The sequence below is a fragment of the Rhinolophus sinicus genome, chromosome 13, assembly GCF_057876585.1.
Source record: "Rhinolophus sinicus isolate RSI-liver-muscle chromosome 13, RSI-T2T, whole genome shotgun sequence".
Classification (NCBI taxonomy): Eukaryota; Metazoa; Chordata; class Mammalia; order Chiroptera; family Rhinolophidae; genus Rhinolophus; species Rhinolophus sinicus.
Genome location: NC_142513.1, coordinates 23829986 through 23856488, shown reverse-complemented (window position 1 = coordinate 23856488; position 26503 = coordinate 23829986). Strand labels below are relative to the sequence as shown.

The window sequence follows — 26503 nt, the reverse complement described above, 5'->3', positions numbered from 1 at the left end:
CACATTTGGGCCAGGGGCCCTCAGCTGCAGGTCTAACAGACCCTGGCTTCTAGCCCCCGTCAGCCTGGCTTCACTGGTGTCTTCCCATCACTACTCCCTCCCCTTTCGGCTTTTGGGAGGATGCAAAGAGGAGGCTGTGCCTTCGGGAGCACTTCTCAGCAGAGGCAGCACTCAGAGCTGAGGACGGGCCTCACTCTTCCAAGCCAGCTTGGGTGAGTGCTGCTAAGGGGCTACCGTGTTTCCCCGAAAATAAGACCTAGCTGGACCATCAGCTCTCATGTGTCTTCTGGAACAAAAATTAATATAAGACCCGGTTTTATTTTACTGTAATATAAGACCCGGTCTTATATTACTGTAATATAAGACCGGGTAATATATAATATAATATAATATAATATAATATAATATAATATAATATAATATAATATAATATAATATAATATAATATAATATAGTCATACCGGGTCTTATATTAATTTTTGCTCCAAAAGACGCACTAGTGATGATTGTCTGGCTAGGTCTTATTTTTGGGGAAACAGGGTAGGAAAGGTCAGGTGGAATTCTAGGCCTAGGTCTTGGGAGGCAGGCAGGATGCCTGGCTTGCCTTGGAGCTGTGTGTGGGTCTGGTACAATGAGGGCTTTGTCCCCGCTGTCCCTGCCCCTACCTCGCTTGGCAATCCCACGCCTCCTCCTTTTGAGCTCCCTCTTCCTTCCTCTCTGGTCTGGGGGTGGGAATGGGATGGTGTTTATACCTGGATGGAGCCAACAGTCTCTTGGGAGGCCAGAGCCAGCCATTCATCCAGGACGGAGGTGGAAGTGGCATTTCCCCTGCGGAGACTTTGCAGGCAGGGGTCCCTCGTGGGAGGGCAGAAGCCACCCAGGCCAAAGGGAGCCACCTCTCCAGGATAATGCTGCGAAACCTAGTGTGGGGCCTGTGCTCGCTCAGTTCTTCCCGCCCCTCTAGGCCCCAGAGAGGAGGCAGGTTGCCATGGTGTTTGTCACCATGCCGCCTGCTTGGCCTGGAGTCCCGCAGGCCTGTCCCCAGGTGGCCAGAGGCTGCCACTTAGAATGGAGGTTAGAAAGGAAACCCTTAGCTATGGGAAGCGCTCGTAGTCTCTCATCACCTCAACCCCAGAGTACTCGTAGACCCCGCCCCTTCTCACTCCAGCCTCCCTCTATTTCCCCATCCTGCCACACCATGGCAACCCTGCTGTATCTACCCCTTTGATCAGTCCCTCACGTGCTCAGCGTTTCCTGAGGACCTATGGGGCTCCGGGGGATCCAGAAGGATCTAGGGAACAAGAGACGGAAGATGCAGAGATAGAGTCCAACAGACCTGGGCTGAAATCTCAGCTCTGTCACCCTCCAGCTGCATGCCTTGGATAAGTCATGCTACTTCTCTGAGTCTGAGCTCCCTCATCTGTAAGTGGGGCTATGACAGAATGCGCCTCATATGGCTACTGTGAGAATGACACGGGATAAAGCATGCATGGGGCTTAGCCCTGTGCCCATCACACAACAAACACTCAAAAATGGGTATTGCCAGGACAGTGGTACCTCGGTTTTCAAACATCTCTGTTGACGAACATTTCGGTTTACGAACGCCGTAAATTTTATGGGATCTATGGTATCATTAGATAGTAAAAGTCATGCTAAATTTGCAGTTTTAGGGGTTGATTTTAAAGGTCTGGAACTGATTAATCCATTTTGCATTACTTTCTATGGGGAAACCGTGCCTCAGTTTTCGAACATTTCAGAACTCAAACGGTCTTCCGGAATGGATTACATTAGAAAACCGAGGTACCACTGTATTTTGGAAGTACGTAATTGCACTGTAATGTGAACTTCAAAACAGAAATGCATTCAAGGCATAATGGTGGCCTCAGGAAGGTCAAGGAAAGCTTTTCCAAAAAGAAGTTTACACTGGGTCTTGAAGGGTGAATAGGAGTTCACCAGTGGGAAGGAAGAAGCCTGGGCAAAGGCAGTGAGTGATTCAACAGCACAGCTGCTCAGGAAACTAAGGGGCGTGGTGAGGGCAGAGTCACATTGCGGGTGAGGCTGCAGCAGGGGGCGGGGCCAGACCACACAGAGCTCCAAGGGCCAGGATCTTGTTTTGTGGGCAGCAGGGAGCCATGGAAGGACCTCAAAAGGTGGAGGGACATAATCAGATTTGCATTTTAGAAAGTCCTTGGGTAGGAGGCCTTTGTGGAGTGTGGCTGGGAAGGGACAAGAACAGAGGTAGGAAGTTATGAAACACAAGCAGGGGAGAAATTAAGAAGGCCCAGGTCAGGGCAGCCGCAGGAGCTATGGAGAAGAGGGTCTGGAACTTCCTCAAAAGTCATCAGTAAAAATCGGGGCAAAAGTCTTGATCCTGGCGTTCAAGGCCCTGCCTTCTATATGTTTTCCAATCTGCTCTCTGCTGCCTACTGAACCCTCAGGAAAGCGCTGTTCGTTGCTCCCACATCTCTGCACTGGCTGTTTGTCCAGCCCTGCAGCACCGTCCCTGCCCTGCCCTCATACATACATCACACTCTGGGACTTCTCCCGTCACTTACTGTCTCGACCACTTAACATGCCATGTCTTGTGGTAAAACACCACCCTCTGGGGGAACTTCATAAAAATAAACACAATCCACACACAACTGTAAGTAACACGATGGTTTAAAGAGGCACGTTGGACAGACCAAGGGGTTGGATTAGATGGTCTCTAAGATGCTTCTGGATCCAACATTCCCTGATTCTATAATTCTAGGGCTGTTAATGAAATGATGAATGTCCAATTGATGCCTTCTTCCCCTTCAATTACTAGGACTCCGTTTCCACATTTGTAAAATTGGAAGCTGCATTCTTTAAAGAGACACTCTGGCATTTTACTCCATCAGCAAGTCACGGGGGAGAAACCAGGTACTTGGGTCAATCTAATATTCTAGCTAAGTGAAAGTCCCTGCACACACAATCAATTATCTTTTTTCAAAGAATTAGCCATCAATAAAAGAAGAAAGCTATCCTAAAATCCAAGGGAACAGAACAATCTGTGTCTGATGACTCAAGCCTCTGACAGTTGTGGGAAGCACAGCATTGCAACCAACAGAACAGAACTTGAGGTGGGTGGGGGGGGAACCTCTCTGCTAAGACGACACTAGAATGCAGAACATACCACCTGTCAAATAGCAGAGCTCCTGGTGCTCCTAGGATGCTAATGCGGAGAGAAGTGGGAGATGGAAGACCAAGCTGGGAGTGTTTTAGCAGCCACACTCTGGATCTCAGAGGATCAGTGCTATGAGGGTGATTGACAGCTGAGAAGTTCAGTAAACCTTCCACTGGCTTCACAACCTCATCTGCCACCACGCTCCTCTGCACTGTCAGTGACACCCAGGACCTTTCTTTCTGGACTTGGGAAGGGACGCAGTGGGGGTATGTCTCCAGCTTGCTTCCTGTTTCCCGCCCAAGCTTCCCTCAGCAGGAACCATAGAGGGGACTCCTTCTCGCCGTGGCAACCCCAGGACAGGGGCAGGGCATCTAGACCCACAACTCATCCAAATGCTGCCTGGCTTCCCAAGGTAACCAAGATGGGACTGTGGTCTCAGGTGGCTGCTACATAGCAAGTCTCTGGTGGTCAGACTGGGATTCCAGAGCTTGGACAGCATGGAGGCCAGCAATCCTCAAACCACCCAGAGAACTTGCCTCTGGGATGGCTGAGGGGGTGGGTCTCCCACTTCATCTGAATAGGCTCCTCTTATACCTGTTCTACATATGGATGGTCTGAAGCAAGACTTTTTTTTAAAAAAAGGGTTTGGCAGGTTAAAGTCTATGAAGCACATATTTCCCATAATAAGATACTGCCTCACACCCACTGGGATGGCTATAATAAAAAAGATGGACAATAACAAGTATAGGCGAGGGTAGAGAGAAATGGGAACCCTCATGCATCACAGGGGGGAATGTAAAATAATGCAGCTGCTGTGAAAAAGAGTCTGGCAGTTCCTAGGTTTAACAAGAGTTAAACACAGAATTACCACATGACCCACCAATTCCACTGGTGGGTGCATACCCCAAAGAATAGAAAATAGGTGCTCAAACAAAAACTTCATAGCAGCACTATTCACAATAGCCAAAAGGAGGAAACAACCCAAATGTCCATTAACGGATGAACGGATAAACCAATTTGATATAAAATGGAATATCATTTAGTCATAAAAAGTAATGAAATGGGGCCGGCCCGGTGGCTCAGGCGGTTAGAGTTCCGTGCTCCTAACTCCGAAGGCTGCCAGTTGGATTCCCACATGGGCCAGTGGGCTCTCAACCACAAGGTTGCCAGTTCAACTCCTCGAATCCCGCAAGGGATGGTGGGCTCCGTCCCCTGCAACTAAGATTGAACACGGCACCTTGAGCTGAGCTGCCTCCCGGATGGCTCAGTTGGTTGGAGGGTGGGCTCTCAACCACAAGGTTGCCGGTTTTGACTCCCGCAGGGAATGGTGGGCAGCGCCCCCCCGCAACTAAGATTGAACAGGCACCTTGAGCTGAGCTGCCGCTGAGCTCCCAGATGGCTCAGTTGGTTGGAGCACGTCCTCTCAATCACAAGGTTGCTGGTTCGACTCCCGCAGGGGATGGTGGGCTGTGCCCCCTGCAACTAGAAACGGCAACTGGACCTGGAGCTGAGCTGCACCCTCCACAACTAAGACTGAAAGGACAACTTGACTTGGAAAAAAGTCCTGGAAGTACACACAGTTCCCCAATAAAGTCCTGTTCCCCTTCCCCAATAAAATCTTAAAAAAAAAAAATGTAATGAAATACTGACATCTGCTACCACATGGACGAACCTTGATAACATTATGCTAAATGAAAGCCAGACAAAAAAAGCCACGTATTGTATAATTCCATTTATATGAAATGTCCAGAATAGGTAAATCCATAGAGACAGAAGGCAGATTAGTGGCTACCAAGACCTGAGGGAAGGAGGAACAGGAAATGGCTGTTGAAGTGTATGAGGTTTCTTTCTGGGTTGCTAAAAATGTTTTAGAATTAAGTAGTGGTGATGGATACACAACTTTGTGAATATACTGAAAACCCTTGAATTGTACATTTTAAAAGGGTGAATTTTACAGTACATGCATTATATCTCAATCAAAACAAATTAAAACCTACATAATCTATTTTTGAAATGGACAGTTGTAAAAGGACAGGCGTGGTGCCAGAAGGGGAAGGGAACTGCAACAGGACAGGATCTATTAGGCTGGTGCAAAAGTACTTGCAGTTTTTGCAATTATTTTTAACCTTTTAAACCGCAAAGACTTTCGCACCACCCTCATCAAACCAGCCCTTCTCGCTCTGCCTGACTCAGGCAGCCGGGCCCAGGGAGTTTCCCTGATGTTCCTGATTCTGGGTCAGCCTGGAGGACACAGGCAACTGAGGCTGCCCCTTGTGAAGGGGCAAGTCCACACCCCATCTGATTCTCACAAGTTTCCTGTGGAGGGAGGCCAGGTAGAGATTACTCCATCTGACACGTGGGAAACCTGAGGCTGCAGAGGTGGCACGATCACTCACGGAGCCACCTTGAGCTTCCAGGTCGTGAGTGCCTCTATTTCTGCTGCATCATGGAGGTCTCACGATACAAGGGATCAGGGACCCCTATCATTATCCTGCAGAAAAGAGGAAAATCTACTCTCCCAGGAGACTCTGAGACCATGGTGAGATGAAGGGCTTCCGTGCATCCCTACATCCTGGCCTCCCCGTGCTTCCGTACACACAGACATCACAGAAACAGGAGGTAAGCAGGGCAAGGAAGACTGTTAGCAAGAAATTCTTCATGTGTCCTCTCTAACCAGTGTCTCTCTCTGTTCCTCCTCCCGAGGTTCCAGCTCGAAACCATCACAGGAAGAGGAAGAAGATGAGGCCTCCATCTCTATGGATTCTCCCTTTTTTCCAGATCTCTGTCTTGGTTCTTAGGATCCTTCAGTCATAAATGCCCTGCCTGCATTTATCCCAAGTACCAACAGGGGCTAACATGCTCTCGGAATTCTAGAATGGAAAGGATCTTGGGTAGATTTTGTCATAGCCCATCATTTTACGAGAGAGAGCATGTGATGTGTCTGAGATTGCCCAGCAAGTGGGGGACAGCCTGGGCTGGGAACTCAACTCCTGACCCAGTGAGGAGGCACCGCAGCCTCCACCCCTCGTTTGCACTTGAATCCAGGCAAAATTCAGTAAAACAAGAACAAAGGGTAGCTTTTTGAGTAAAGAAGTCATGGAAGGAAAGTCTAGGGGCAACCCAGAAGTCCCACCAACTTGAAGGCAGCTCACAAACGACATGCAGTAAAATACACATTGAAACCAAGGCCCAGGAAGAAGGGAACACCACAGCCTGACCACAGACACAAACATGGCAGCAATAACAAGGTTCAGATTCGACTCGGAGCTTCCTGGCCACTGATGCAAAAAGAGAAATTATGCCTGGTCTTCTTGTTCTCATGGTTAAGGGAGAGCAGGAAGCAGACTAATTCTTCAGGAGCAATAAAGACCTCCCTAAAATGAATGCTACAAGAAACACATTTGCATGAGATGTGCTGTAAGGGAAGAGGCACCTGCAAGGAGGGTCCTCAGATAGAGAAAAGACGGTGCCCTCAGAGCTCACCCAAGTCACCCTGTGTGTGTTGTGCTGACAGGAGAGCGACGGACCCCTGAAACACAAGTTCCAAAGGGCTTGTGGGGATGTGGAGATGTCATCTGATCTGCCTGGGACCACTGCCCCGTTCCACCTAGAAAGCCCGTGACTCCACCTGAAATCAGAGAGCGTCTGTCTTTCTGGGAATCCTAAGCAGGGAACCACATACACTCAGTCTCATTCATAGCCTCTCATTCCTATTCCTATTCATTCTCTCTCTCTCTCTCTCTCCTGGCATTTCATGACGATCTAATCCAACTGCCACATTTTCTAAGCAGAGAACAGAGGACTTGCCAAAGGCCACAGTGTGAGCTATAGGAGAAAGGGGGAGGCAGAAAGCCAGCTGACTCCCGTCCCGCCAACCACTCTGGGCACGCTGCTCCCCTTGGAAGCCAAGTCTCATCTTGCTCTTTGAGGCTCTGCATGGGGATGCCTGCCCAGCTCACCCAGCCATTCCTGTTTTCGCCCAGGAGCCATGCTGATCCCACGTCAGCATCCTTTATCCCCCCTCCCAGATCCTCTTTCCTTCTCCAGCCGCCAGCTTCCCTGCCATCCTCAGCAGCTGATTCCTGCCCAGCTGATTTCCAATGACATTTCCGATGCCTAGCTGAATTCTTTTGCCTTCGTTAAGGGCCTTTGACAGGGCCCAACATGGCGCATGCTTGCTGGAAGAAGGTGGGTAATTATAAACCCCTCGCCCAAGAAGTCTTTCCTCTCTGGAGAAGATGCTCCATGCCTTAATTCAGCTAAAGTAAACATTTAAAAATGCTTTAAAAGGGAGATTCTTCAAATATTTATGTGCTATTTAAAAAGCCCTTTTGTCTCAGAATGAGATTTTCCCTTTCACCGACTAAGCTAACAGAAAGAAACCATGGCTTTAGGTTCAAATGCGCCTCGATTTGAATTCCAAAGTTCACCACCCACTATCTTTATGACAGCGGGAATACACTTCATTTCTCTAAGCCTGAGTCTCACCTGTAAGATGCGGCTAATTACAGTTGTGCAAGAATACCGGCATGGTAAACAATAACGCATGCTAAATGCCCAGCAAGGTCCTGGCATAGGGCAAGCACTCCATAAACAGTAGTAATTATTTAGTCAGCTAAATATAGTCTTACTCGTAATGTTCTTCATATATATTAATATCTTTATCCCACTCCAAAATCCTAATTTGAAATATTATAATAGTTTGTATCTCAGGGGTCCTTGACTACAGAATCATTTATATCTACTTAGGTCTAAGTGCAAAACACTTTTAAAAGTTAAAACAATCACAAACCCCTCATTGGCTACTAAACGTCAGAATTCCAGGACATTGCCACTTTGATCTGACAGAGCATCTTAAAATCAATATGCCCAAAATATGAACTCCTGATTTGAATGTGACACCACTCAGCATTTAACTGTTCCCTCCCTGGTCCAAGCCACCACCTCTCTCCTGGATGATGGAACCCCTACAACCTCTACAGGGATCCTTTTAGGATATGAACCAGATCATGTCACTCCTCTGCTCAAAATTTTCCCAATGGTCCCGCCTTGGAATAGAAGCCCAAGTCCTTACATTGGCTGATGTAAAGCCCTTCATCCTGTGCCCATCCCCCTTGGTTCTCTGACCTCACCTACCCCCAACCCCATTCACACTGCTCTAGCCACACTGCTTCCTCGCACACTTCAACCCAGGGCCTTTGCATATGCTACTTCCTCTGCCTGCAATGTTCTCCCAGATCCCTCTGCCCAGAATATTCTCTCTCTCCCTCAGGTCTTTGCTACAATGTCACCTTCTCAGGGACTATCCTTTAAACACTTTATTTAAATTGCAACCCTCACTCCCCAGCATTCCCTCTCTTTCTTCCCATGCTTTACTTTCTCCACAGTCCTTAGCAACAGCTAATATATATTTTTGTATTTATTTTGTTTGTTGTCTCTAGAATATGAACTCCAGAGAGGTAAGAATATTTGCCCATTTTTCTATTTAATTCCCAGTGCCTAGTACACCATAGGCCTTCAATAAACATTTGCAGAATGAATATGCAGGTCTACACTCATTGATGTCACCACCCAAGTTAGTGCAAGCTTCTTAGCAAATAAAAAAAAGGGGAAAAAAAAAAACAACCCCAAAAACAAAAAACAAAAAGCAGCACAACAAAACTCTGTGGCACTTTGTTTATATTATAGTCTTTTTACACACAGTACCCTACTTAGGTGGGCTTGTCTCTCCCACTGGATTATGAGCTAAAAGGGTCTTAGACATTCTGAATCTTCAGTACTAGCAGGGTCTTGACTACAACACTCTTAATAACTGGATCTTAAAGGAAAGCATGAAAGCAGCACAGTTTTAGGGCCGGCCAGGTGGCTCAGGTGGCTGGAGCGCCGGGCTCCTAATGCCGAGGTTGCCGGTTCGATTCCCACATGAGCCAGTGAGCTGTGCCCTCTACAGCTAAGATTGTGAACAACAGCTCTCCCTGCAGCTGGGCTGCCATGTGCAGCTGGGGGTTGGCGTGGGCTGGTGTGGGCTACCAGGAGCCGTGGGCTACTGTGTGCTGCCATAAGCGGCCAGCGAGTGGCCGGCAGCCGGCAAGAGCTGCCATGAGCTGTTGTGAGCAGCCGACTGGCCACCGATGGCCTCAGCCCAGGGGAGCGCAAACTCATAACACCAGCATGGACCAGGGAGCTGTCTCCTACACAACTAGACTGAGAAACAACGTCTTGAACTGGAGTGTGGGGTCAGGGGGAGGCGAAAGAAAGGGGAAAAAAAAAAAAGAAAGCACAATTTTAAAGCTGCCATCGGCTCACAGGTACTGTCCCAGGTATTCGTCATCTATTCTCTCAACTCACCCTTACGCCCCACCCCTACAGGTTAAAGGGTATTCTCTCCATTTCACTTGGGAGGAAGCTCAGGCTGCAGAGGCCAGTGAGCTTGCATGAGGGCGCGGGGCAAGTAGGTGGCAATGCTGAGAGTGGAACTCAGAACTGACGCCAAATGATATCTCCGCACTCAGAAAATCCGATTAGTTGTGTCAACAACCCAAATCCTGACAGCAGCCCCAGAGAAAGTTGAACGATACAGTTACAATGGGTCCTAATTATTTGTGGATTCTGTATTTGTGAATTCACCTACTCCCTAAAATGTATTTGTAGCCTCCATATCAATATTCGCAGTTCTTGCACCTTCCTTCTTGCACATGAGTGGAGCAGTGAAAATTTTGAGTTGCCTGATGTTCACGTTCTCAGCTGAGGTGGGACCAGGCAACCTTCTCGTTTCATTTCTCATCCTGCAAAAAAGCGTCCTTAATGTGGTCTATTTAGTGCCATATTTACTTAGATATTTAGTAATATAAATGTTGTTTAGTAATACTTCTGTGCTTTTTGCTGATTTTGCTGTTTAAAATGGCCCACAAGTGTAGTGCTGACATGCTGTGTAGCATTCCTATGCGCAAGGAGCCTGGGACGTGTGTCAGATAAGCTTCCTTCAGGTATGAATTATAGTGCTGTCAGCATGAGTTCAATGTGAGTGAATGAACAATATATATTAAAGAAGGTGCCTTCAAACAGAAACACACATACAACAGGGATGTGTTATGTATGGATCGGTTAGAGAAACAGTCGTGACCATGGGCTCCCGGGAACCTAGCCTTAGGCACAATGGCTCAGTACACAGGGTTTGCAGCAGCTTTATAGAACATAACTATTACAAATCACGACAATCGACTGTATTGAGCACAGCTATCCAGTACACAGATTCACACACACTAGGTCTAGTTGTGTTTATGCCCAAGTGTGCACACATTATCACACTCATCTGGGTGTTTTCTGCTGTGTGTACTAAACACCGACACTCGCCCTGCCACCAGCAGTCCCCTCCAAGGAGGAGGAGGCGTGATGACTATGCAAAAGAGCTCTGGGCTAGAGTCTGACACTGCTGCATTCAAATCCCAGCACAGCAGGGAGTAGTGTGCCTTCAGGCCAGTCACACACAAGGCCAATTTCCTTAGATGTATGTGAGGGTTAATCATTGTCATGACCATGAGGTGAGGTAGTGCAGGTCACACTGCCAAGCACAGCACCTAGCACGCAACAAGCCACAAGCCACAAGCCACAGCTGGGAAAGTGTTTCTGGCAGGAAGCAGGACAGAACCTTTTAAGGCCTATGTATTTGCCTAGGGCATGTGGGGGGGGGGGGGGGCAGGAGAACCAAACGAACGTAAGGCTTCCTTCTCCTTAGCAGCCTGACCTTTCTGCCCTTGCAGGCCTGGGCCTCATTCTGCCCAGCACTATCGCCAGCAGTGTTTGTAGACCAGAAGTCCAGAGGGTCAAAGCCACTTCTGGTTTGTAGACCAGAAGTCCAGAGGGTCAAAGCCACTTCTGGTTTGTAGACCAGAAGTCCAGTGGGTCAAAGCCACAAGGCTCTCTGAGGTCCCAAACAGGCAGGCCCATGGGCCCGGTCAGGCCTGTAGACCACTTTCATTTGGCCTGCATGTGTATATGTTTTCAATTCAGTTAACATTTATAAACAGAGAGATTTCATATTCTAATAAATCCAGATTTCTGGCTTGTCATAAACAACCCAAACGACCCGGCGGCTCTGTGTCTGCGTGCCTGCATGGCAATGCTGGGCTGGCGCGAGAAGTGGTTCCTTTTCGCCAGCGTTCTTTCCAGCGCTCTTATACCTGGGCTGTTTTGTTAGCTGCTTAGCTTTGGAGTTTGGAATCTCTAGTCTAGTCAATCCCATCTTATAGGCAGATGTTTCTGAGGTCGGGGGTGGACAGTAAATTAGTGGTCAAGCTGGGACTCAGTTCAGGCTGGCAGCTCTGAATCCAGGACACTGGGATGCACAGGGAGGCTGGGAACACAGACTAGGGGACTTGGGCGAGGGGGACGTCCTGTGCAGGAAAAGGCTGCCAGGTGGGAGAGGTACAGCACAGAACACCAGCTCTGGCTGTCGTCAGCAAAAAGCTCTCTTCTACCCACCTGCTGGCAAACACTGCCCTCCCCCACCCTGTAAGATAAACTCCTGCACGGGCTCTGTTGACACAGTGCTCTCAGGTGTCCCTCCCTCCCAGAGCAGGCAGAGCTGTTCATAATCATAGGGGCCCCAGGCTTGGCCTGCGGAGCAGGGGCTTTGTCCTATTGCAGGGCCCAGCTGGAAACCTAGTTCTAAGCAGATTGACCACGAACTTGAGCTTTCACATCTGAAACGCAGTGTTTTCATTGTGAAGGTTTAATTAGATAATGTCTGTGAAGAGCCCGGCACACCCTACCCAATGAACACTAGCTTCTTTCCTATATTTTATAAACCAAGGCCCAGAGACAAGTGAATAACTCACCCCACGAAGGTCATGAATTAAAATGGGCTCCCTTAGCTCTGACTGGATATTTTTTAAATGTTAAATAGACTTACATGTATGAAAGTACTTATTATAGTTCTAAAAGTAGCACACACCTTTTTTGAAAAACCTCCAGTTTTCCTACCCAAAGAAAAACCATGGATTAATTTTATTGCTGCCCCTTGTAGTTTTTTTTATAAGCACAGAAAAAAACCTTTTTTGGGGGGCTGGGGTGCAGGATGTTTGTTTTATATAGTTATAACCATGGCATATATGCACCTTTATATCTTTAAAACATTTTATATGGTTTAAGAATTGCCCATGATACGGAATATGCTTGATAACAAGTATTTTACAGGCTGCATAATATTTCCTTTTATGGGTCCATCGTGGTTAACGTCTCCCCTGTTGAACATTTAGACTTTCTCCCTATCAAAAAGAATGCTAAAATAGATATTTTTGAAATAATTATTTTCTTTATTTAGAATTATTTCCTCAGGATGGATACCCAGTAGATTTATAGGGTCAAAAAGGGTTGAGTTGCCAATTGACTCTCTTCTCCCATAACATATACATATCGGCTGTGTTTTTCACTTGTTAAAACCCTTGGTACATAGCCTTGCCTCCTAAAAGGCCAGGAGTTCAAGTTCAGACACAAGAATTATCCGAGATGATCTTTCTGTGTCTTTTCGGCCTTGTGGCAAAGGGGGAAACTCAGGCCTGAGCTCCAAGATTGAGAGCAAGTCCCCTAAAGCTTCTCCCCTCTCCTAATTATAGCACTTCTTATCTGTGTGGCAGTTCTGGCAGGGCCACTTCAGTCAATATTTATCAAGTGTCTATTGTGCTGTGTCCTCCCCTGACAGTCCCAGTAATTGAAGCCCACACAGGTCAGGGAGGGGTTGGGCGAAGGAGCGAGTCTCTGCAGAACTCAGAAGGAGGTATCCTTGAGCAGGGTTCTGAAGGATGGGCTGCAGAGTTGTCCGTGGAACAGCACTACAGATTCAAGGCAGTGGGCAGGGTTACCATGGCAGAGGCATGGCAGGGGGCAGGGGTTACCATGGCAGAGGCGTGGCAGAATAGGAGGACAAGGGGCTGGGTACCACGCGACCAGACAGTGTGGGGACAGAGGGGAGAAGGGAGGAGGGCTGGGTGCTGGGGGAGTGCCATCAGAAAAAAGTTCTGGGCAGAGGAATGACAAGGCCAGGTTTACATGATAGAAGACAGGCCTGCAGCAGCTCTGCTGAGACTGGACTGGGAAGAGATGAGAGGCACCAGGGGAGCTAAGACGGGAGTAGAAGAGAGGACGTGAGAGAAGCAAAGGTGGATTAAAGAAAAATGGAGGAGACAGATTCTTCACTGAGCTCCCTTTGTGGATTCACCACGCTTTTGCCCATGTGCCGCCCTCTGCGTGGAAAACCCTTCCCACCCTCTTCTACCTACCTAGCTTCCAAAGAGCTAGGCTGTGGGGAATGTGGGAGAGGGAAGAATCACGCGGATGCCCAGGCCTCTGGGTAGGTTGGGGGTGATGGACACTAATCACTGCGCACCCCATGTGCAGTTCACCCCCTTCGCCCTTAACGACAGAACCCCATTTTCGTTCAAGGTTGGCAATATGTTGTATCAGCTTAAAACACACAGGTACCCAGAGTGACGGCGGCAGTTCTGGCCTGTGCGCTGAGAGCGCACCGGGGCTTACGAATCATGATAGTTGTCATTTAGCCTGCAAGGGCCCTAGGACAAGTGGGCATCATGCCTTTAGGGACTCCAAGTCATCCGAGGTGCCAGGAAAGGGCTGGATCGAGACTCAAGGCCTAGCAAACACCCGCTGAAGGAAGTTAGGCAGGCAACCAGATGACCTGGGAGTCCTAGGAACTCCACTCATTGTCTAGGGACCAGGCAAAGGGGCCCTGAGAGAGCTCCACAGCCCGTCTCTCCCGGGACACAGCAGACAGAGCACAGTCTGGGATCCAGGACTCTCAGCTCTGCCATGGACTCACAGGCTAAGGGCACACTTCTTAGTACCTCAGTCTCCCCATCTATGAAATGGAGATAACACCACCCATCTCACAGAGCTGTTGGGACAACCTGACCCCTGCCTGCCTTGTCAGCTTGTCTCCCATCACACCTTCCCAACCATCTTCACTGAGCTCACTTTGTGGATTCACCACGCTTTTGCCTGTATGCTGCCCTCTGTGTGGAAAACCCTTCCATGGTTTTTCCACCTACTTATCTTCCAAGAGCAATTCTAGCATGGATGCCTGGGCACAGCTTCCCAGGTGACAGAGTTCCTGGCTCCCTCTGTGGTGGCCCCACTGCACATGCTTCCTTTGGAGCACTTCTTACAGTGACAGGACACAGGCTGTTTGCACACGTCTCCAGCTGTGGACCCCAATCTTCCATCTTTTGAGGGTTTCTACCTCCACAGGCATTTAGCTTAAGCAGCGTATGTGCTGCTGGTGAGTTATGAAGGGCTCTGGCAGAAGAGGTGATGATGCCTCAACCAGGCTCCACACAACCCAGAGCAAAACAGAAAAGGCTGCCCAGCCGGTGCCTCCCCAAACCTTGCCCGGTGTGGAGCTCAGCAAACCTGCCTTAATGAATCCATGGGTCCCCCTCCTCTGCTTCCAAAATGCCTTTTGATGGCAATAGATGGTGCCAACACACACTCCTCATCCTTGAGGTTGGGATGGTCAGCTCAAGAAACTCCCCCAGGGCCCTCTAGGGCAAGACACAGATTGGGAGAAAGTATCTGCAAAATATGTATTTGACACAGAACTTGTATCCAAAATGTACTCTCACAACTCAATAATAAGACAACCAACAACCCAATAGTTAGATTTAAAAGTGGGCAAAATATTTGCACAGACACTTCACCCAAGACGATAGATGGGTGACAAACAAGCACACAAAAGATGCTCAATATCATAACTTACTGAAACAATGCGAATTAAAGCCATAAGGAGCTGCTACTACACACCTGGTAGAATGGTTGAAATTAAAAGACTGACCCTCCCAAGTGCCGGTGAGTGTGTGGAGGACCAGAGCTCTCGTATCGATGAGGGGAAGGTAAAATGGGACAACCACTTCGGAAATACTGGGCAGTTTCTTAAGAAGTTAACTATATATTTACCGAGTAATCCAGCCATTTCACTCTTAGGTATTTACCCAAGGGGAAGTATATGCCCACACAAAGATTTATACACAAACGTTCGCAGCAGCTTTATTTCTAAAAGCAAAAAAACCCAAATGTCCATCAAATGAAGGGATAAACAAATCATGTTTTATCCTTCTAGGCAATGGAATACTACTCAGCAATGAAAAGGAATCACCTATTGACATGTACAACATGAATCTCAAAATAATCATGCTGCGTGAAAGGAGCCAGACCAAAAACAAGCACAGGCTGTATGATTCCATTTAAAATTCTAAAAAAAAAAAAAAAAAAAAAGCACAGTAATCTATAGTGATGGAAAGCCGATCTACAGTGATGGTTGCCTGGAGGTGAGAGAGGAGGGGAAGGCACGAGAGGGAGAATTGCAAAGGGGCAAGAGGAAACGTGCCCCTTTGCAATTATGGGGGATAATGGATACGTTTATTATTCATTATGATGGTGTCGTGGGTTACATACTATGTCAAAACTTACCAATTGTACACTTTCAATATGTTCAGCTTGTGGTATGCTGACTAGAGTTCAATAAAGCTGGAACAAGAAGGAGGGGAAGGGGAAGGGGAAGGGGAAGGGGAAGGGGAAGGGGAAGGGGAAGGGGAAGGGGAAGCGGAAGGGGAAGGGGAAGGGGAAGGAGCAGCAGCAGCTGGCAGGACGAGTCTTTCTGAGGCAGCCAGGCCACACTCACAGACTTACGTGGAGCATGAAACTGCCATGTGGCCTCTAGGGACGCTCTAAGAATCTCCCAACCCAGGATCCTATCTGCGAGGCACACCAGGCTACTTTTCATTTGCTCCTTTTATTTTTCCAGGGCACTTCCTGTGTGCCTGGCTTGTGCTGGGCGCTGGAGGTTCAGAGGGAAATCACACACAGTCCCTGCCCTAGTCAGTTCATTCTATCCGCCGTGGTGTGTGTAGCCTTCCTAAAATCCAACCTGAATTTAGCCCCGTGCCCCAAACGCCCCAGCCAAGCTCCCTTCACAGAATTAGAGGTCTTCTCGGACCTGATTTTTCTTTCTAGCCTTGCCACCTCTTGGGAGAAAGCCTTCAATTAGCCCACAATTCCAGCAGAATTCTGTCTTTTATCTGTGCTAAACAGACATCCAAGCAGAAGCCCAACTGGTTTCTAATAATTGACTAATGAGATCTGAGTCAAGTCTTTGCAGAGTCACAAGAATTCAGGGCAGGAAAGAATCTGAGGGTTTCAAAGCCCAATATCCATCTGTTTGAAGCTCCATTTCTCTGAACAACAACATTCCTGCTCTGCAGCCCCTCAGGCCCCGTTTGAATACCTCCAGTGAGAAGGGAGCTCACTACCAACTGAAGATGCATTGGATCTTTGGAAAACTAGAGAAGTTATAAAGGTCTTCCTTTCTAACTGTGCATGGAAGGGTACTGGCATTTATTAAGCACCTACTGTGTCCTCCACCCTGTGCAGAGGGCTTTACACGTGTGAGATTTCTAATCTAGTTTAATTCTCATGCCAGCTTTGCTCCTGTGAGGCTGGGATCATGATTATGATGCTGTCTTTACTACTGAGGAAACACGGGGTCAGGAAATCAGGTGACTTGCTCCCCCGGTCACAGAGTGAAGGCTATGGTGGAGACTGAGATGGCAGTCCAAGTGTGTCCAACTCCAAAGTCTGTGCTCTCCATTCCCGCCCACTCAGAGAGGAGGTTGAGGGGTCTCCTGCTGTGCGGGCTTAGATTCTGCTCTCCCTCAGGGGGAAGTTGGCCTCTGATATTCCTTAGGACAGAGATCTCCTGCCAGTCTCTCCCAGGCACTGAGCCCTCAGAGTAAGGAGCCCCTCCACCGGGGATGGAGAGGGGCCTTCCAGAAGGAAGCCACAAAACAGAGAGTTGGCTCCAGTGGACCTACTGCTCCAATCTAAGCCCCGGGTGCCACCCAGCATGGCCCGGTCTCTGTGGCGCACGGAATGGGCGGTTGTGAAGGGGTCAGGTGCTCTCCATCCTCTGTGAGCACAAAGCGTGGAGTGGTGACGACGAGCCCAGGCCCTGTGAAGGAGCTGTGGGAGTCAGAAGAGGGGCCCCTGAAAGATGGCATTTGAGCTGGGCCTTAAGATAGACTGGAACGTGGGGAGATAGCTGTAGCGGTGTGAAGAAAAGTTCAGGCAGAGGGAACGCGGTGAGTAAAAGTAATTGAGGTGAAAAGGAATGGCCCATGGAGGAAATATTGCCGACCTAGGGTAGAACGCATCTAAGGGTCCCCTTTAGGGACATTTCTGAAATAACAAAGCTTCAAAGTGCCCTTCTCTAGTTCTTAGTCCGGCTTGCTCCCATCAGGCCCAGGGCTGCTAATCTTGCTCTTAATAGCCCAGTAAAGGGCTGAGGAGGAAGGAATGGACATTCACAGGCCTACGAGGACAGAAAGAGAGAGAGGAATGAGAGAACAAAGGGAGAAAAAGGGGAGCGGGGAGAACGTGGGCTCTGGTATCAGATATTTGGTAGCTCAACCACATGTAATAGCTGAGGGACCTTGGACAAGTTGCTTAGATTCCCTGTAAGTCAGTTTTCTCTTCTATAACAATACTTTCCTCAACAGAGCTGTCAGAGGATGTTACAAGGCCACATGTCCCTGTGCCTGGTGTGTAGCATAGCTGTTATCATTCACCTGGACGAGAGCTGGGTCTCCGAGGGCCAGAGAAGCCACAGAGGCTTGTAGAGAAGAGGGACATTGGGTATGTCTGCTGCCCACCGGGCCCTTCCACAGAGGATCTCAGCACATCACCCCTTCTCCTTTCAGGGAGGAACCATCGATACCTCTTTGGTAGATGAGAACGTGGCCCAGGGGTTAAGGCAATTTGTCTGAGGTCCAAGCTAATAAGCCGCAGAACTGGAGATGAGCCAGGCCTGACTCTGAAGCCACTGCTCACCCCGAGCAGCAAGTAGCTCCTAGGAGGCCCAGGGCTGCTTCAGTGGGAGGAGCCAAGGCTCCCCCCACTCTGGCTCTGTGCCCCAAATGGAAGGTGGCCATGGTCAGACGCCTGCGGCTGCCCCATGGCCCTCACCTCACTGCAGAGGCTAAGTATGGCATGACTTTCTCCTACTTAAACTCAATGTCCAAAGTCTGCCACTTCTGAAAGGGAGGATGGGAGGTAGGTGAGTGATACAACAAAGGGAAGTGGGGGTGGCAGGAGGGTAAGTGGTACCAAATCGGTCTCCTAATGAGGCTTTGGGAAACACCTGGAATGCACTGGGTCTCCATTTCCACCATTTAAAAAGCCCAAGAGAACAGGGGAATGCCCTTTGCTGAGGGCCACCAGCCAGACTTGTGGGCTCACGGCCCTAGGACTTGGTTCACCTTACTCAGTCCCACTCCTCTCCCTTTCCCCAGCCCTTACTCTGCCAGCCCTTTAGATCCTGTGCTGGTTCTCCCTCCTCCTCCAGGAAGTCTTCCCAGATAGCCCCAGCCTGCAGTTACTCTCTCTCCTTGGAACGCCAGGAGCACCCACTGCTTGTATCACCTGTGACCGGTCCTACTAGGATTACAAGACTGTCAAACACAGACATTCCAAACTCTGTCCCATTGTAAGAATTCCTTCTTGAATGTCCAGGCCTATGTGAGCAGCCCAGAAATGAGATGCTTTTTCACTTTAGAATGTTCTTCCTGGAACAGAGCCAAAATTTGCCTCCCTGGCTGGCACTTGTAAGTACTGGTCTGGGGTCTGCCCCTCGGAGCCTGGGGAAGCCTCTCCCGTGACTGTGCTTTCAGTATCTGTAGACAATTATCATTAAGTCCTGAAGACTATTACCCTGTCCCGACAGTGTGGGAAGCCACCTCCAGTACACCCGGATTGGGGTCCTGACTCCACCACTTCATATATAAATCTGGCCAATTTCTTCTTTCTAGGAGTCCCAGTTTCCTCAACTATAAAAACTGCCTACCTCACCAGGTAGCTTTGTGCCTCACCGTCGTGTGTGGTAGTTTTACTATTTTGCTCATCAGTCACGTCTTTAGAGGCAAGATGGCTTAGAAGAAAGAACACAGCTTCGATGCCAAACAGACCAGCCGTGAAGTGCAGGCTCTGCTACACCACAGCTGTGTAACTGAACAAACTATGGCCCCTCTCTAAGCCTCACTGTCCTCGTCTGTAAAATGAGGGTAACATCTGCTAAATGGGCCTGAATTGTTTTGCTTCTTCTTGTTCCCGCTGACCCATGTACATCTTGGCCTTTCTCCTGGATCTGCCCAGTTTTCCAGGTTAACACTATTTAATGCAGCTACCCTCTCGCTGAGCATCCCTGTGTGTTGGGCAGAGTGCTAAGCGCTTCCTCCAATCCCCACGTCCACCCTCTAAAAGGTACCGTGTGCTAGCACCTCACGCTCAGAGGCACACAAGCCAAGGGCCGCTGCTAGTGACACCTCTGCGAGCCAGGGCCTGTGCACCATCCGTGTAACTTTAGCAGGTTAGAAAGCTCCCTGATGTTAGGGACCACATCTTGGTGCTTGCCTCAGAGTAGACACTCTGTACATATTGGTGGAATGAATGGATGTAAACACAGTTCTTTGCATTCCCCCACAGCGGCCAGGATCAACCCTTATCACAGTAGGTGCTTGATAAATATTTGATTAACAGGAGCTACAAGAACGTAAAAGGTCATGAGCGGCTTTAGTCTGAATCCCAGGATGCCCTGAAACCATATAAGTGGGGTTCCTCCTCCTAAGCCTGGCTTCCAGAGAACAGGAATGGCCAGAGCCACTCTTCCTATGGGTCCCTCAAAAGTGGTGGCTGTGCCAGGCTTCACAGGCCGTTAGCCAAGTTCCTTCTTCTGAGGCTGCCGACCAGACTTCCAGAGACTCTGAGGTGGGGAGGCCCAGCGAGTGCCAACTTCAAGGGGGCACAGAGATGTCTGGGGGCCTTGGTCCCCAGAGACTCGATCCTGACAATGCTGCTGAAAGGGCAGAAACACAAATAGGGCCTTTGAAGCTGGCAGCCCAGCAGCAGCAGATCACAAGCTGCCAAAGTAGTGTGTTACCTGGACTTGCAGACAGCCACTGTCCCAGCCTTGTGTCCCTTCTCCGCCCTCACACTTAGCCAACAACTACTGAGCACTAGTGTGTGCCTGGCATCTAGAACTTGACATCAGAGGACACAGACTGATGGCTTGCCACAGACCCATTTTAACATGCGCATTTAAAAATGCTGCCTAGCTGACAACATTTATAAACTCAAGAGATGTCACGAACATCCAGATGTCTGTCTTATAAATCGGAAGATCTGACAACGTCGGGCCCACATTCTTACATGGCAAGGATGGCGGGAGCAGGCTAGCAGCTGCCTCTTTCAAGCAAGCACTTTACAATTTGCTATAACCCCCAAACAGCCCAACTTGTTTTGCCTCCGTAGATAACCGGGGTTGAGGCCCCTAGCTTTACAAGCTTTATTATGGCAAACAGACCTTGTAATGACCTTACGATGTCCCCATTTTACAAATGAGGAAACAGAGGCTCAGGATTCGAACGCAAGCAGCCTGACTCCAGAGCCAAACACGAGGATACTAGTCTGTGGCAAAACGAGCAAAATACAGACGATGCAGTGAGTTTTTAATAAAACCAAATGCATTCAGTTTGAAGGAGTACCTTTTTTTCCTGACATTGTATAGCCTTCTTTCTTTGGAGTTAGAGGTGTCAAAATGCTCTTTCTCTCTATATATATGATAGTGGTAGTAAACAGGACTCTAAGTGTCATTTGAATGTCCTTAGCTGGCAAAATAAACAGATGGCTAACCTAGGATAGATTCCCACATGTACTGATGTTTGGAATCTAAATCTAAGGACTGCCACCCTGCTATCCAGCCTTTCTGTCCCAGAACGACAGCTTCTGCTACCCCTCCTGCTTCAAAAAAATCCAACCCACCTCTATCAGCATCTCATCCTATCTCTGGAGAGGTGGCTTTAGAACTCAGCTTTTCCCAAGCCCCCTCCCTTCAGCAAACCCACAGAGCACTTGTTCATGCCTCTTGTTATATTTATCTCCTTCTTCCTCAAGTTACAGTTGTCTGTATCCTATCCACTCTTGTACCCCCCAAAGTGGTTACAGAACAGAAGAAAGAGTTGCTGAATTGTCAGCTAGTCAGAGCTTGAAAAGCCCTTAGAGACCCGCACTTCTGGCTCTCATTTTGCAGGTGCAGAAAAGCAAAGGGCCTTGTCTCAGGCCACCCAGGGAGTCGATGGCAGAGCAGAGCGAGGTGAGGTGCGTCTCCCCACTCCTCAGTGCTGGCTCTTTCCACTGCACCAGGCGGCTTCCCAGACACTCCCTTTTGGTTGACTCAGCACTTCATTTCAGGGGACAGTACTGAGCATGTGACAAACACTTCATAAATATCTGTCTATTAAGGGGTGCAAAGCAGCCCAGGGAACACAGGCCTCCCCCTCTCCAAGGACCCTCACCTCGGGCTTCATATCACCTGCATCAAACCTTCACTCTGTGTGAGGTGCCCATCAAATGAAGAAATGGCCCCTCGGGCCCCTGGTGACCTGGATGTAGAAAGACCGCATATGGCTGAGAAATGCAGGCCCCCTTAGGCCAGAGTCGTGATTCCAGCTTTGCTGAGTAATCCTGGGTAAATGCCTTCACCCCTGCAGGTGTTAGGTGCTCCAGACAGGAGGGATGCTGAGAACTGATACAGGGAAGAATTCCAAGCCTACTGGATGGCTGTAGGTACTAGATAGGCCGTCTAAGAGCAATGTCCGAGTCCTGCCTCTAGAAGCCTCTAAGTACAGGAAAGCTTCCGGCCTACCCGGGACAAATGGATGTTTCCATTGGAACTGTGCCAAGAGTGAGCCTGAATGGTCCCCCAGCCTCTGTGGCCACTTTTTGGGTTGCTGAGGTCAAGCGCCAACAATTCTTTACAACTGTTGGGAATGTGCTACGCTGGGTAGAACATCTATCATCACCATCATCATCGTCATACCTACAAACTCAATGCTGAAGATGAGGAGGTAACAATGGTACCGTCTCTCTAAAGCTTTCCTGACCACTGAGTAGCAAAGACCATTGTCCTCTCCCTGTCCCATTACATCCCATATCACTATTATCACAGGCCCTAGATGGCTTATCATACCTACATGTTTAGGTATGTGTCTCCCTGTGGCAGTTGTGAGCTTCTTGAAACTAAAGAGCAACTCTTACTCTTTCTTGTATCCCGTGCATTTATCCCAGGGCCTGGCTAACAAACAATAACCCAAGCTGATTGATGTTTGCTTAGATAAGGCGTCCCCTCCACTCCTATCCCGGGACAAGGTGGCACCTGGGCCTTTTAGAGCTAGTCTGTTTGGGGAACGCATCCAGTCTCTTTGGGGAACGGGAACACTGGCATTTAGAGAGAACTGGCTTACCCAAAGCTACACGCGCAGTCAGTGAGAGGGCTTCGACTAAAAGCAACCCTTTTGACTCCCACTACAGCGAGCTTCCAGCTAAACTTTCTCAGGTTCTGCCACACATTAGCTGTGTAACTCTGGGCGAGACTCTTTGCCTCTCTGGCCTGGCTTTGTCCCTTATGAAATGGGTAAAGTTATAGTGCGTACATCACTGGATTGTCTGAGGAGTAAGTGAACCTGTGAAAAACAGAGCACAGCACAGAGGAAGTGCTCAAAAAGTGTGTCTGTCCGACTGTCCTTCATTCCTAGCCATTCTTGGTAAAGGGGCACCCACCACCCACCAGCAAAGCAGAGCTCATTGTGAAAGGAAAACTTTTCAGCACTGACTTAAACACTCGTCACCCCATCAAGTTCCCTGCAGCAATCACTCTGGGGAGTCAGGAATCGTTCACAGCTTGCCCTTCTCCAAACTCCTACGCATGTAGTGTACACACAACTCACAGTGGTGACTTCTGAGACAGCACGAGTCAGCGAGACCTGGTGTCAGATAACAGTTCTGCCGCTTCCAGGTGTGTAATCTTAGGCACGTCAATCTCTCTAAGCCTCAGTTTCACCATCTTTCAAATACGTATAATGTGTTATGAGTATTACCCGAGCTAGGGATTGGTCTAGCCCATAAAGGATACTGAGAGTGATACCAGTTGCTCCCTTTTTATTGAACAAAATCCACTTGACAAAATGTCAGAACCAGAAGGGATCTGAGGGATCATGTAGTCCAGACCTTTCGTTTTATAGCTGGGGACCTAGCGGTCTTGAGAGGAGGTGTGCTTGGCCCAAGGTCACACAATGAGACCTGGGACTGGGTCTCCTGATTTTCTCCTGTGCATCCTTTTGGCCCACTTGATTCTCCTTGCCGTTCTTCCTCCCCAAACACAGCAAGTGGCTGGGCTCACACGCTTCCCAACCCTCTTTCCTTCACGTTCATCTTAGCATCATCCGTTCGCCATCGTCACCACTCTCCCAGGCACATCTGGCCCCCTCAAGCCTGACTCAAGGAGACGGTAAAACCACCACTGGCCACTGGCAATAGTAATTATAGTATCAGTAACAGCAATAATGACGGCCACCAACAACCTGCCCAGTGCCCTATACTTAAAAGTGATTTCACTCACACCGTCAACACGTTCCCACAGTTTCTCCCTTACCTAGCTGGCTCAGGGACATCATTTCCTCAAACTTACTGAGGACCTACTTTGTGCCTTGCCACAGGCTAGAGGTTGGAGACACAGAGGAAAAAGACAGGGCCTCTGCCAGGAGGAGCTCACAATCTAATGGGGATGTAGGGCAGGTGGGGACACCACAACTTCTTTTGGCCCCAATGATGCAGCAGCAAAATGCCCTGCCCCACCCTGTGGGGAGGCTTCTTTATCAGGCCGGTAAGGGGCAGAAGGGATCTGTGGAATAAACCGGGGCAAGAAAGGGTAAATGTGAAGCAGGAGGGAAGATAAAGAACAGAAAATATGGACACCAAAAACTTGACTGCCTTGTCTCAGGGAGATTCTAGTGAGAGACTCCAGGGAGGGCAAGGGAGCAGCAGTGAGGTCCCCAGGAAATCAAGAATCCCTGGTCCCTGCCCCCTCCTGTCCCCTCCCAACATGATTCTCATGTTCCTGCCCCCTTAGGGACTCTGCCCTCAGATGCCAAGATTCTCCAAACCCAGGACTGGGCTATATATGCCTCCTTGGGACCATCACTTGCTAGAAGGATGTCACAGCCCTTGCAGTGGAAATGTTTGCACCTCCTGTTTGCTTCCTAGGCCCTCAGCCCAGCAGCCCAACACACTCCAGCATTCATTCTCCCCTGGCAGGGATATCACAAGCAGGGATGTGGAAGAGACCAGAGGGGTGGGGGAGTGGAGAGAGGAGAAGTCTAAAAGCAGCTCCTCTCTTCTCCAGTCTATCTCCCAGAGTCCTGCGTCCCCGAGAATCTACTATGTGCCAGGAGCAGGCACGATTTTAGGTTTTCCATACACATCTCATTTAATCCTCACATCAACCCTCTTAGACACGTACCCTTCTTCCCAGATTTGCAGATAAGGAAACTGCAGTTTGGGGAAGGGAAGTTACTTGACAAAGGTCACCCCCGTGATGGCGCAGGGATGCCCGTGTAGGGCTGTCTGGTGTCTCCAGTTCCAGGAAGCCCACAAGGTCAATGTTACACTTGGGAATTCCACTGAGGAAACCCCAAATATTTCATAGACTCAAGTTTAAATCCTGGGTTGCTTTAATAGAGGGGTCCTCCTGACGTGTAATAGATGCTTGGGTGACATATTAAAATTGTGCAGACCATCTATTCCAACACCCACATTGAACAGATGAGCAGACAGACATCCACACCTAAAGAATTTTAAAATGGCTACTAGCAAACTAAAGGACTAGAACCTCATTCTCTGGCACTTTCCCTGCATCACCCTGCCTGCAGAGATCACCATTTTCTGGGAAGCAACTCCAACCCACCCCACACCACCAGAGGGGCAGAGGAAACAGGCAGCCCTGGCCAGGCCTCTTCTCATCTGCAGGGTTGAGGAAGCAGGTACCTGGCTTATCAGGGTAGGGGTTCCAAACAAGGCAGCTCCCTGCTGGGCAGTGGAAGGAGAAAGCATCATATCCCATGGAAGCTCCAGGGAGACTGAGGCTCACATCTCCCACTCGAGAGGTCATGGGCATTTTTTCAGTATCTGCTGCAGGGCCGTGGTGCTTCTCAGGGGGTACGTGGGAAGGAGGCAGTCACTGGCACTTGACCTTGGGTTGGATGTGGGGTTCCATCCTTCCCCCACCCCCAAGTACCCTTGTTCCTCCGCCAACAGGAAAGAGCCTTAAATGCTTGCCATATGCTGGAAGTGGCAGACAAATAGGAACGGGGGGGTCCCTAAAATGCTCCTAATCGCCCCTCTTGGGCATCCCTGTTGTGATCAGCGTTCTCTAATTGTGAATCTCATGGTGGAGGTGGGGGTGCAGTCAGAAGGATGTAGGGGAACGAGGGAAGGGTAAGAATGAGTCACAGTTAACCCCTCCTCGGCCGGGGCCCTCTGAGGATTCTACCGCAGCAAGCGGCCCCCACCCGCCGCGGTGCAGTGCAGGGCCCCCTCCCGCTCGCCGCGGCCTCCTCACCTGAGTCCACTCGCCCTCCGCAGCCCCGCCGGCTCGCCCCACTTCGGCCGGGCTTGGCGCAGCGCGTCTGCAGTCGCTGCTGCAGCTGCCTGGCCCTGATCAGCAACCTGCGGCGGTGGGGAAAAAAGACAGGTGCGGGTGAACGCGGGCGGGGACACCCAGGCAGCCGAGCCCACGGCCGCTGACAGCTGGGCCACCGCAGCCAGAAAGCCTGGGGGGCGGCAGGCTGCCCGCCCGGCGCCCCGTCCGCTCCCCCGCGCCGCCCCTCCCCCCATCCCGAACTTGGCGCTCGGGGCTGCGGCAGGCGCAGCTGGGCGGTGGGCCCGGAGGCCCCCGGGGTCCCTGTCATCACCTGCGGAGGCTTCCATGGCTTCAGCCGCCCTGCCGGGGCTGCCGACCTGCTCCCCGGAGTCCCTGCTGGAGGAGGCTAACTGGGTGCTCGCCGGGGCTGGGGCTGCCGGGAGGGCGGGGAGGGGAGGGTGAGGTGGATGGAAGGGATGAGCCAGTCGGCGGCTCGCCGGCAGCTGCGTAAGCGGCCGGTCTGCACTTTCCTTCTTAAAGAGATAGTTGGCATCCTGCTCCGGAGGGCGTGGGAGCCGAGATGCGAGCACGCAAAGCCGGGTCCCCTCCCGCCAGCCTGTACGTAGAGGGGGCCGTGGGGCATCGCAGAAAGCGCGTGGGTCCAGTGAAGGACTGACTGTGGGAACCTGTGCAAGTCCCTTCCCCTCTCTGGGCCTCGGCTTTCTGGTCTATAATATGGAGTGGTGACAGTAATCTCGCTGCCTGGCTCACAACTTACGTTAAATAGTAATTTGATCTGAATTCCTTAGGAACATTTTTCA

General features: G+C 49.7%; 1 protein-coding gene across 6 annotated transcripts in view; it reads right to left on the bottom strand.

The window, feature by feature from the left end:
- The window catches only part of SNPH (syntaphilin), a 40210-nt gene extending 14020 nt beyond the window's left edge, over positions 1 to 26190 (bottom strand). For 3 of the 6 annotated variants that reach the window (XM_019755185.3, XM_019755186.3, XM_019755187.3), the window contains exons 1-2: positions 26014 to 26190; positions 25662 to 25768 (exon numbers count right to left, since the gene is read on the bottom strand). The gene's annotated coding sequence lies outside the window, so the exon portion shown is untranslated. The remainder of the gene's footprint in view (positions 1 to 25661; positions 25769 to 26013) is intronic. The other 3 variants (XM_019755191.3, XM_019755189.3, XM_074318016.2) reach the window with 3 other exon arrangements.
- Between the last annotated feature and the right edge of the window lie 313 nt (positions 26191 to 26503).